Source organism: Uloborus diversus, chromosome 3, assembly GCF_026930045.1.
Source record: "Uloborus diversus isolate 005 chromosome 3, Udiv.v.3.1, whole genome shotgun sequence".
NCBI classification, from domain to species: Eukaryota; Metazoa; Arthropoda; class Arachnida; order Araneae; family Uloboridae; genus Uloborus; species Uloborus diversus.
In genome coordinates this window covers 149,280,660-149,292,917 of record NC_072733.1, presented here as the reverse complement: position 1 = coordinate 149,292,917, position 12,258 = coordinate 149,280,660, and the positions used below count along the sequence as shown (strand labels likewise).

General features: G+C 34.0%; 1 protein-coding gene across 1 annotated transcript in view; it reads left to right on the top strand.

Moving 5' to 3' along the window:
• Window positions 1–609: 609 nt before the first annotated feature.
• LOC129218993 (DNA-directed RNA polymerase I subunit RPA49-like) overlaps window positions 610–12,258 on the top strand; it is a 96,797-nt gene continuing 85,148 nt past the window's right edge. Inside the window, exons 1-2 of the mRNA XM_054853312.1 lie at window positions 610–661; window positions 6,223–6,326. The gene's annotated coding sequence lies outside the window, so the exon portion shown is untranslated. The remainder of the gene's footprint in view (window positions 662–6,222; window positions 6,327–12,258) is intronic.

Here is a 12,258-nt window from a genome sequence, read left to right as displayed (position 1 = left end):
TACTACTTTAGCAGGGTCGTGGGCACTTGGAATAGCTTACCGGAAGAGGCGGTAATGAGCAAGGGAGTGGATAGCTTTAAGAGGGCCATTGATCTTCATTGGGGACTAATTAATTGACTAGGACCAGCCTAGCTGGGCCCAGTGCCTGTTGCTGGTCGTCACATTTGTATTTGTATTTGTATTTGTAATATTAAGATACAGACATCTGTCCTCACTTTCTTTGGCAGTGACGTCAGCCTTGATGACTTGCGAGATGCCAGGAGACGATCTTATAACGTTTGAAAACGTCAGTGGAAAGTGCAATGAGTGCCCAGAATGGAAAGCAGAAAAGCTTTTCAGTACTTATCTTGGCTGGTCGGTCTTTCTATTCGAACACAACCATAGTAAAATAACAACAGGACACCAGTTTGACAATTTAACCATAACCACCATTCATGGCTTTTGATTGGTCAACAAACAGTTGTCTAATTTGAATTATCATCAAGTTTGCCATTATTTTTTTCTGATTATTATATTTGTTACATCAACAATATTCCGAAACGGGGAACAATTATTTTGGAACTTTTTTCTCCTATCATTTTCAATGCTTGCATGTCATGTTATTTTCTTCAGAAAGTCATGTGTGCAATATGTCATCTCAAAGAATTTGCATAAAAGAAAGGTAACTTCCTATCTAAAAACCTTCAGATTCGATATTGAAATTTATTTTTCGAAATCATAGTCTTTAAGGTGGAAACGTCCTCTTTCATGGAGAAGTATGCAGAGGAAATTAATCCTTTATTTCTGGGTACTATTTTTTTTTCATACGTTTTGCTCGTAAAAAAGATCGTATCAGAGTCAAACCTTTCATTAGTTATATTTTTTTAATTGCTAATTTGAGATACGTGTGCAAGTAACCATCAAAATTCTAATCATTAAGTGCTTATTAATGTTGATCGCTGTGTATTTGGTCCTTGAAAATTTACAAAGATGTTATTGAAGATACGGTAGTGTGCCTCTAATCTGAGCTCCACTTAATCTGAGCTGGTCCCAAAATTCCTTTTTTTTTCTTCCTTTTCTAGAGGAAGTATTTTAAAAAAAAAATGCAGAGGAATTAAGTGTTGGGGAGGTGACACTAAGTGATTAGAGAAGAAAACCTTAAAAAAAATTATAATGGAGTGGTCAAAAAACTAACACCTGATGATTGCAAAAAAACAATAGTGAAGCTTGAATGTGATTCTAAAAAAAAGAAAGAAAGAAAACTAGTGAGACTTCTTGATTTTCTAAAATTTTAAAGTTAAAAAAAAAAAAAAGCAGGAGTGCAGCACTGTTTTTGTTTCGTATCAAACTCGTGGATGAAAGCTTTGTTTCTCGCTCATGGTACGAAGGAGCAAATAGTATCCTTGTGCTGGGGTGCCCACCTGGCAGTGGGGAGGGGGAGTTGAGGGGTATTTTAATTTTTTTTTTGAGTGGGAGGGGGGGCTTCACGATAGTTAGGGGCTCCAAAGCAGAATACTTGACATTGTTATGCAAAGTAAAATCATTTGACTAAAATTGTTCTGAAGTGCTTCAAGCATTATATGCACAAGCAACCAACGCAACCTTTTCTACAAAACGGGAGCCCTAAATCGAAATAGTTTTATACAGGTTTTTTTTTTTTTTTGGTTAATTTTACATGGCATGAAAGAACAATTAAAATAATGTTGATAAATAAATAAATAAATTACTAAAATAATAAAACAAGTTGAATTAGGGTAGCGTATAATAAAACACTTCAAAACTTTCTAAATAATTGCAATATTTTCAGGATGCAAAAGGATTGAAATCTCAAACAAGGCATGCAGTTTTCGGCGATGGACGTGTTTCAATGTTGACATGTTTCCAAAACATACCTTTGTGGAGGAAAATGCAGTGAATGAAGATCGATTGGGAAAAATAAGGAAAAGGCGAACCAAAAACGCTAGGAAAATCAGAATCTTTTCAGATTTGGAATATGAAACATCTGCAGAAAATGCTGATTTTCTACAAATATCTTCCAACTTAAGATAGAATTTTGCACAAATTCTGCAGATTCCTTTAAGTTCTGAGTGAATCTAAAGTTCCTGCAGATATGACTTATCGAATTCGATGTTTTTCGCGAGCTTTCTGCCGGATTATCTTAATTTCCGAGAATTTTAGATTTTCTTCTAATTTTATGAAATCTGCAGAATTTTTACAAAATTCTTTGTTTAGTTGGAAGATATTAGCAGAAAATTTGCAGATTTTCTGTGGAAATTTTGCAATAATCTGTAGAGTTTCTGCAGAAAATTTGTCTGAGTTTTCCTCTAACATTTGAACAGAATTGTTTTGCAGCTCAGACATCTGTTCTGCGACCTATGTCGTAAATTTAGTAGTATTCTGCTTTGGGGGTTAGGAGGGGGCACCCTGGCTGTTATAAGAGGTGGGCATCCCTGCCTTACGTTAACCTTATTTTTTCATTATCATCGAAATAGTTTAATTCCATAATTCTGTGTAAGAGGATTTGGGGGCACATTGGTCCACCTTTTTACTACCTGTCAAAAAATTTCATGAGCAGTTCGATTTTCTACAGTAAGTTTCACTAAACACTTCTCAACACCATAGATTTTCTTGAAAATGCTGAATTGATAAACTTTTTTTATATTAATGTTTTAACGGAATCTTGTAAAGTGGACCGATGTGGGGTACGTTGGTCCACCTGGTGGGGGCACGTTGAACCACATAACTCAAACAACATTTGTTATATAATTTTTGTGATAAATACTATCAAACATTGTAACTAGGTACCTTATTCTCTTTTGTGTGTAGAGTGAAAAATATAAAGTTTAAAGACCAATATAACATATTAAATTGATTTTAATTGATAAATCATCTTTAATTAAGAACAACAATAAGCATTCATTATTAGTACACAATTATTTTTTTTAAATCAAAAGAAAAATCAGTGATTGAATATTCAGGAGACAATCAATGCACATTAAAGTTAACCAAAGCTATGTTAAATGATACCTGGGAATATAAAAGTGCTACTTCCAGAGCTTTGGAAATAACACTTTTACTGGACTGGGTTTTTTATAGAATAAGTCAAGTCATATGTGACTTTTCTGCAAAGTTGCATCAATATTTGCTAGAGGGAAAAAAACTTTTTTTCTTCATTGTGCATTGCATGAAACAACTCCAAAAAGAAAAGATTTTTGTTGTATAATACCATGCATTTCAAAGAAAAACTACAATAAAATTGACAGCTTTAAGTTAGCATATCTTTGTGTTCTAAAATCAAATATAAAAAATGAAATTAGATAATCTTAAGTAAAAGTATACTTTTTTGTCCCTTTAAATTTTTTTTTTAAATTTTATTTCTATGTAGAATGCTTGTTTAGCAAAAAAAAAATTTTTGTTTAACCAGGGTTCATACACTCCGGGAAAACCTGAAATTGTCAGGGAAAATGAAACGGTAAAAAATGTCAGGGAATTTTCCAAATTTGCCCCCCAAATTTTTTTTCCAATTTTTTCCCAGGGAATTTTGTTTTATGGGATCTAATCTTCCTTTTTATCTATTTTTCCTAAATTGTAAAAATTTTGAGGCAAAATAAAACTGGTAATTAAACAAGTGGCGACCCAAAAAAAACTTTCGCAGCCGCCATTTTTGACCCTCAATAGTTCTCAAGAAAATAATTCCTCGGGTGAATAAAAATTATGCACAAACTCAACAGAGAAGAGGACAATTTACTGCTTCGGAAGCACAAGCCTGAAAATAGGGGTGGGGGGATCTGGAAAAATAGTTTTTTTTTTAAATCGGAAAGTCTTTGAAGCTACGTGTGAAACGTAGTCGCCATTTTTGGTCACTCACAAGATAGAAGTAAACACGATCCTTAAATGCCAAAGTTTCCAAAAGCAAAGCATAATTGGATGTTTTCTTTAACTGCAAATTAATGAAAGTGTCACAAAATGTGCTGAAAATTGTTTTATTATTATTATTATTTTAAATAATTTTCTTGAGAAATGAAAAATTTTGTTCTTCAAATCTTCATTTCATTGGATGCAATTTGTGCTAAAATCTTTTCAACTGAATTGTAGTTTCATGAAGATTTATTATTTTTAAATTGTTTTCATGCTATAAATTCAAAAAATTACTTCTTATTTTTGGGCGCAGCCGCCGTATTTGGTCATTCCCAAGATGGAAGTACACAAGACTTTTTAAGTGCGGAAGTTCCCGAAAAAGACATTGGATGTTTATTGCTATGCAAACTATTGAAAACAACGCAAAATGTGCCATTTTTTCAGATATTTCATAATTATTTTCTTGAAAAATGTGAAAATTTATCTTCAGGACAATTTTTTTTATTCTAATTGCTTTAGACCCTTATGTGCTAAAAACTGACTATTTTGACTTAACTGTAGTTTTTTAAGGATTATTAATTATTTATAACTACTTTTATGCTACAAATTTAAAAATCTACTTATTATCTTAAGTTTTTCACTTAGTCGCCATATTTGGTCCTTTGCATGATGGAAGTAGACGTAAACTTCCAAAAACAGAATTAGATGTTTATCTCTATGTAAACTATTGAAAGTAACATAAAATGTGCAACAAATTATGAATTTTTAAAAATTAATTATTTTCTAGAAAAGAAACATTTTAATGGAAGCGTTCTTTAATAAGCAATAGAGAAAAAAGATAATTGGCATTGGCCTATAATCGGCGGATGTTGATTTTTTGTTATTATGCATTTTGTGGTATGGCGATCGATGCAACAAGTTAATCATATTTATACTGAAAAATAGCTTTGTATTTTGCTCAATATGTTTTGTGTTTTTATAAATAAGAAAATAAAAAGGAGTATTGTGAACCAAAAGACCAAAAGCAAATGCTAAAAGATTGCTGCTCCACTACAGCAAAACGCTAATATTACTCATGACATCGAGAAAACGCTAAAATGAGTTGGAAGCACTTTGTTTTCAACAATTAGTAAATCAATTAAAACAATTTTTAACAAAGTTTAAAAAAACTTAAAATTTAGGAAAGAAAAAAAAAAGATTTTTTTTTTTTAAATCTAAGGAGAAAAGTTTCAGTTCTTCCGCATTGCTACTTTAAACTTTGATTATTTTGAAAATATTGCTATTTAAACTTAATTTTGAATAGAGCGAGTAACCTGGAATTTTTTTAAAAACAACCTGGAAAACCTGGAAAAGTCGGGGAATTTTTTTTAACCACAAGTGTATGAACCCTGTTAACCCTTAATAACCTAGAGTTTCAATTTTGGTACCAATCTTTTTTGATACCAATCGTTTAAACCGAATGTTCACATTACTATTAGTTTTTTTTATAGGTTGGCTGTACGTATTTTACTGTTGTATAATATTCTTTCCAACGAAATTTTAAAAAAAATCAAATGTCATTATTGTTTTATTTTATCTATGACATATTACTTGCGTTTCAAAGTGAACAAGTAAACACATTTTACTAAAAGTTTTGTTGAATACAAAATATTGTGTATTGTAAATATTGTAAAATAAATATTGTGATTTTTTTAGCTATTTTTCCTTTCATCTAGACCCTCAAGCAAACACAGTAATATTAAAAATAAATCACTTTCGTAAATCAGACTACTAAGGGTTAATACAGGAACTTTATTATTATAGCATATTTTACTCTTAGAAAACAATTGTCTGCAAAAATTTAGACCTATATTTTAAAATAGAAATAGAATAAAAAAAAATGCAGATATGAAATAAACCTTTTGGTAAAATTAATTTATTAGTATAATTTTTTTAATGATTATAAAATATATCTTTTCTTTTTTTGTAGTAATGTAGCTTTTGGCGAGATTTGATTATTTATCTTCCTGAGTTATCAATAGATACTAATTTTAATTCACATAAAAATTCAGGTAAAGGTTCCTTAACTTTGTTTCTTTTTTAAGACTTCAGGGTTTTTTCCCTTTGGAGCATGCTAAAAATCTGTTACGATCCCCCCAAATATGAAAATGATTGAAAGTAACTTTTATTTCAAGTCATATTGTAAATAAACAATAATCTCTATTCTAAAGTCTTTAAAATAGAGATTATTGTTTAACTTTTATAAAATTTTATTGTTGTCTTAAGTTTCTGCTCAACACTTAACTGAATTTCTTTGCTTAGATCTCAAATAATACATGAATTTCAAGTTGGCAAATTGTGTTATTTGAGACTGTACATAATTAATTTTTACTTTTATCTTTCTAGTTGGATTTTCTAATGGGAACATAAAGCCATCTAAAATTGGATGTTTGAGTTATACATCTTACAGGAGTTCAGAAAAGTTTAGGACGAGGCCGAAAAAAATACTTGTGAGTGAAGTTATGCTTAAAATGTATGAGCTTATGTGCTTATAGATGTGAAGATATCCAGAAAATTTCATTTCCTGGTTGAGTAAAAGTTTCTGTGTGGTTTCATCCCCCCCCCCATCCTCTCTTTTCTCTTGAATGTCCTCAAATGTCAGAGAAATTTTTGTTCTGAGAAATCTAAATTTAAGTTTAAAGTAATACATAGAGTTATAGTTGTTAAAATAGAGGAGTTAGAATAATTAAGTTAGAGGATTAACCAAACCACCATTGAAGAAGTTAAAAACCAATCAAAAGATTCAATTAGAACACAAATCATGTTATGAACGAAAGATTTCTCACTTGTATATAGAAAAGTAAGAATAATTCCAATTGGACAGAAAATAAAGGAAGAATGCTTATTAGCAGAAAGACACAGCCTATAAAACTAAAAGAGAAACAAAGTGGTTTCAATAACATTGAACCTCTACTGTTCGCCGTTGTTGAACCTTCTCTTTCTATTTTATCCTTTTCAACTTTGTCTTTCTTCCAGTCAAATGTTTTTTTACTACTTCAAGTAAGACCATGAAATAGACACATAGTATTTTTGCACAAAAAGATTTGTTAATTCCAAATGCAATTTTTGTGTATGGGAACAGAAATTACAAAAAGAGACAGAAATGACTCTAAACTGGGGAACAGTTCTTTTCCTGTGTTTCAAGCCGTTATACTGTCGTTTGTAGGTGAAGGGCAGGTTCTACAAATTTTTCTTTTTCTTGGATTTTCGTCACCTATTGTACGATAGCTTTATTGTACAAGCTTGCTTATTTGATTTCCTCTGAAAAAAAAAGTTGAATTCCAACATTTTCCAATTGTTGGTATTGAGCCCAAAGCGTGATTCTTCAAATATCTCAAGCTTATTTCTGCAAATACTGCCATTTACCTGCCCAGGGCTGTATATTCTTTTGATACATTACAACCTTCATATTTGTATCTTGATTTGATTATTTTATCTAAATTGTCGATCGCAAGATCATTGTAGCCGGTTGCAGGAATATCTTGGACCTTGTTTTCCTTATCAGAATATTACTATTAATAAATATTTTATTCATATTCTAAATTAAAGTGAAGTCCTGTGGTTTTGTGGTAGTGCTTTGCACTTCCACACTGCAGACCCACGTTCGATGCCTGGGTTTGGCAGAGTCAACTCTGCTTCTCATCCCTTCAGTGGGTTGATTAAATAAATACCAAGCATGACTTATGAACTAAGTACTGTGGAATTCGCATTTGGCAGTCCATCTAACCGCAACATCTGCCTTGCATCCCAGTGCTAAATGTTAATCCATAACTAAGTTTTGTTGATTTCAATTTCAAGAGTATAAAGTTGAGAAAATGCATTTGAATTAATCAAATTGTAGACATAGAATCAAATTTTAAAAGTTTAAAATTTTAAAAAGGAAAAAAAAATTGTATGAATTGGAAGTTTACTTTTTTTCTGCAGAAAATATTTTTTAATGGGTTAATAGTACTGCCATGGAAAAGTAAAGTGCAGTATTTGCAAATTTTTAATTTTTTTCATCTATTGTACTCTAGCTTTATTGTACAAGCAGGCTTATTTGGTTTGCACTGAAAATAAAGCATGAACAAAGCATCAATTCTAAAATTTCCCTATTGTAAGTATGGAATTCAAGACTTTGTTTTTTGAAATATCTCAATCTCATTTCTGCGAATACTATGCTTTACTTTCTCACTTCTCATGTAAATCCAAAGTAGATTGTAGTGTCAGAAGTAGCAAAACTCAGCATTACCTCTATAGTCAACATGTTAAATAACACTAGTCTGAGACCTCTGTGGTAGAAGCTTAGTCTTTTTAGCCGCAGATTGTGGATTCGATTCCTGCCAGTGCCTTGAGTGTTATTTCCTTCTCTTTGCATTGTAAATCTTTCCTGTGTGTGTCCAGAGGCAAGGTGCTTTGTGTGCAATCATCTGTGTATGTGAAGCTATTTACAAATACAAAAGTGACGACAAGCAACAGGCTCTGGGCCCAGTGCATCTGGCAACATCTCATGGAGAAACATATCAGGGTTTGTTGGAACACTAGCCTACACTTCATAGTCCCCTGTTGTTACACGTGGCTAAACTTGTTCTGATGGGACCCTGAAGGCAGCTCTGTTTTTGAATCCAGACCAGAAGCCTGGCGATCCCTAATCCAGAATCCTCAGAGGTATCAAATTGGAAGGAGAACTTGTATGCCTTCGTGTCCACGACAGATTAAACGGGAACCATCTCCGTGCACAATAGTGGTGACCACTAGAGTGCACGGTCGACCTTTCAGTTACGAATTCAAAACCCTACCAATCAGGCCAGTACAGCCATATGTTAAGCAACATGCAAAGGTTGTTGTATTATTTACCAAGCTGTTTTGGCCCGATTGGTAAAGCATTGGGACTCGTAACTTAAGAGTCCTAGTTTCAATTCCAGCGAATCAAAAATATTCCATGTTAGTTAATGGTGGTTAGGGCACATTAAATAGGGGAAGCTGGAGAGGTTTGACCCACTTTTTACAAAGGTATTTAAAAAAAAGTTTCCATAAGAAAAATTCCTAGCTGACTTTTTTCGAGAGGAAATAAATCTCAGCAACTTTTTACATTGTTGTTTTTTATCTAAATTTAAATATATTTTTTTTTATTAACAATTTTTCAGGAGTCCAAACTGAATCAAACCTCCCCACTTGAGGAAGGTTTGTCCCACCATAAGGGAGGTTTTACCGAACGAGGATAAAAGTTATAAAAACTATACTGAAATGTTAATGTATCTGATTTTCTACTATTATATGATATAAGCAACAATTATATAAAATGAAAAACCATAAATTTATTTAATGACATGAGAATATTTCACGTTTTTACTCACTGTCTAAAAACAAGTGTAATCTTCGTTTTGCTTTTTAAAAATATTTTTAGACATTTTCTTACTATTTTTCATATTAAGCATTTTTCTACTTCAGCTTTGACAAGGGTGTCTGTCAAAATTCTCAATGTGATCTGTTTTCTACCTCCTTTGACTTTTCTAGGCCCTGCTTTGGCAAAGCGGCGCTGCTGTTCAGGTGTTACGAGTTGTGAATTGGATTAATAAGGGCCTGTATGGGTTGAATATCTCAATAAGTGTATTAAACAAAGTAGAAAAGGGGTCAAATTTCAGTTGTGTTTAGTTTGATCATAACTATTCACAAACAGGAAGTGTTTCAAATGACTATTATATATACTATGTTAAGTGACTCAAATTACAAGTTAAGAGCAACATTTATTTCATTTGAACTAAACACAATCTTACTTGAAACAAATAAATAAAATACGTTGTTTTAAAAATGTTACACCATCAAATGAAGAATTTGACCGCAGTCGAACCTCCCTTAATAGCCATTTTAGAAAATATAATAAAAAATGTATTAAAATAAATTGTGAATTTTTCAACTAAATATACAGGCTTTTAGCACATTATTCAGAGTATATAAATAATGCAACTTATTTCGGTAAAATTGAATGGCAAATCACATAGGGGAGATGAACTTGCAACGAAAAATTTTATTTTTTTGAGTGAAAAAACTATTACACGTGATTTATTCTTAATTGTACTTCAAATTGGCTAAAAAATAGAAACGGCTTTTGATTTGACTCAATATCATGCTGCCTTCCAGTACTCATCAGTTAAAAATTTGTTTAAATATGAAAAGGATAGGGTGGGTCAAACCTCTTGTGTAGTCGAACCTCCCCAGTCTCCCCTATGTAGTGGTCGCAAAGTCCTTCAAGGGAATCGATACCTGGATCAGGGATTACTCGACTTCTGGTCTAGATCGGAAACAGAGCCGTCTTCTGCCCCTCATTTAATCGGTTAAACCACAAATAGTGATAGGTACGGGGGACCTTTTTAATGTGATACGATATATTGTTTACCACTCAATGTATGAGTTTTCAACTGCCACTTAAGTTCAAGAGCGATTGGAAATGTTCAGAAAGGCGCCACTATCCATCTCGCCTGGAAATAATTTTACCAATGATATAGAAAGTTGGTTGTTTCATTAACTCGACTCTCATTGACTTTAAAATATGTATTGGCACTTCAAGTGAGTGCTTCATTTTAAAAGACTAAGAGTATTTTTAAAGCAAACAATATATTGGTGCCCCAAAGCGTTATGTTCGGAACCTCTGTGGCCGGGCAGTGAAAATACATGCTTTGTATGTGTGAGGTTGGAGGTTCAATTCCTAGTTGCCCTGTGTGTTTTTTTCCTCTCTCTTGTGATGTAAAATGTTTCTTGTGTTGTCTTGTGTGTAAATAAAAAAATGTACTATGTGTTGCTTTATTAGAAGTCCACCCTGAAGCAATGGCATCCCTCTTTCCCATAGTTGTGAGGCACGACAACAGCAACAGAACAAAGTGTTTTTATGTTAAGTGCTCACACATAACATCAATTTAGCAATATATAGCAATTATTTAATCTGCATCAAAATCTGTTCTGATGAAAGTGAGCCTATAACTTGAAGGCTTGCAGTTGAAGTACCATTTCACAATTTGAAGCCGCAAAAGAAGTTAACCACGTATGCAAGAAACCATATACACTGCTGTGCAAAAATTAAGGACGAGACGAATTTTTCAATATAACTTTGTACAAAAGCTTTACAAACCAACACATTTAATACCGTAAGATCTGCAATACGTAAGGACATGTGTAATGTAAGCAACACTTACTAAAAGAGAAATCAGAGGGATAAAAAAAAAGCTTTATTGAAAAAGTAGCATGGAGCGCAATGCGACTGAAGGCCGAAACATCCCTGTGATGGGTGTCCAGCAAGAAACATCCGGTCTTTAGTAGGGTATTGATCTCCCCCAACTGCTAGGCAGGTTTCACAGCGTCTGCCCATGCTGAGAATGAGGGTCTCAATGAGTTGTTGAGGCATTGTTGCCCATTGGTCTTGCAGCGCCAATCGAAGCTCCCGAATCGTTACTGGTGGTAAGGTACGAGCTGCCAAGCGTCTGCCTATAAAATCCCATACATGCTCGATGGGATTGAGACCCGGAGATCGTGCTGGCCAATCCATACATTCAATATCCTCACTCTCTAAGAGCTGTTCAGCAGCTACTGTGCAGTGACATGGTGCATTGTCTTCCATGAAAAGGAACTGCAGACCCATAGCGCCTCTAAAAAGACGCACATATGGAATAAGAATCTCGTTACAATAACGGGTCTCGTTGACTGAGCCTGCATCGAAGATGTGAAGGTCTGTACGACAGCCAAGCATGATGCCTCCCCAAACAAGAACACCGTGACCTCCATACCTGTCCCTTTCAATGATGTTCGAGGGATGATTGCGGCTTCCCCGCTCTCTCCAGATGAGTATGCGATGAAAATCGCTAGTCAGACTGAATCTGCTCTCATCTGTAAAGAGTACTCGTCCCCATTCATTGTCTCTCCAATTCCGGTGTTCCCGACATCACAGAGAACCCCTTCTCCGATGGACAGGCATTAGAGGTACACAACATATAGGGCGTCTTGCAAACAGACCACCACCGTGCAGTCTTCTGGCCACGGTAAAACGCGATATTGGTCGTCCAGTCACCTGTGTCATGTGTCTAGCGATTTCTCCCGCTGTCTGCTGCCCCGTTTCTTCTGGCCTGTAAGACAATATACCGGTCATCTGCGGGTGTGGTTCCTCGTGGACGACCACTACTGAACACCTGGATAGCTGTTCCTGTAGTTTGAAATTGTCTCCAAAGTCGTGAAACGATGCTGTTAGCAATTCCGAACTCTGCAGCCACACTTGTCACACTGCGGCCTTTCTCCAACTTCCCAATAATTCGACCTCAGGTAAAAGCATCCAGATGGTGCCTAACAGATTGATTATTCGCCATTTCTCGCTGAGGCAGCAACTCGGTGTGATTTTAACTGCTATACGGCGTGCAA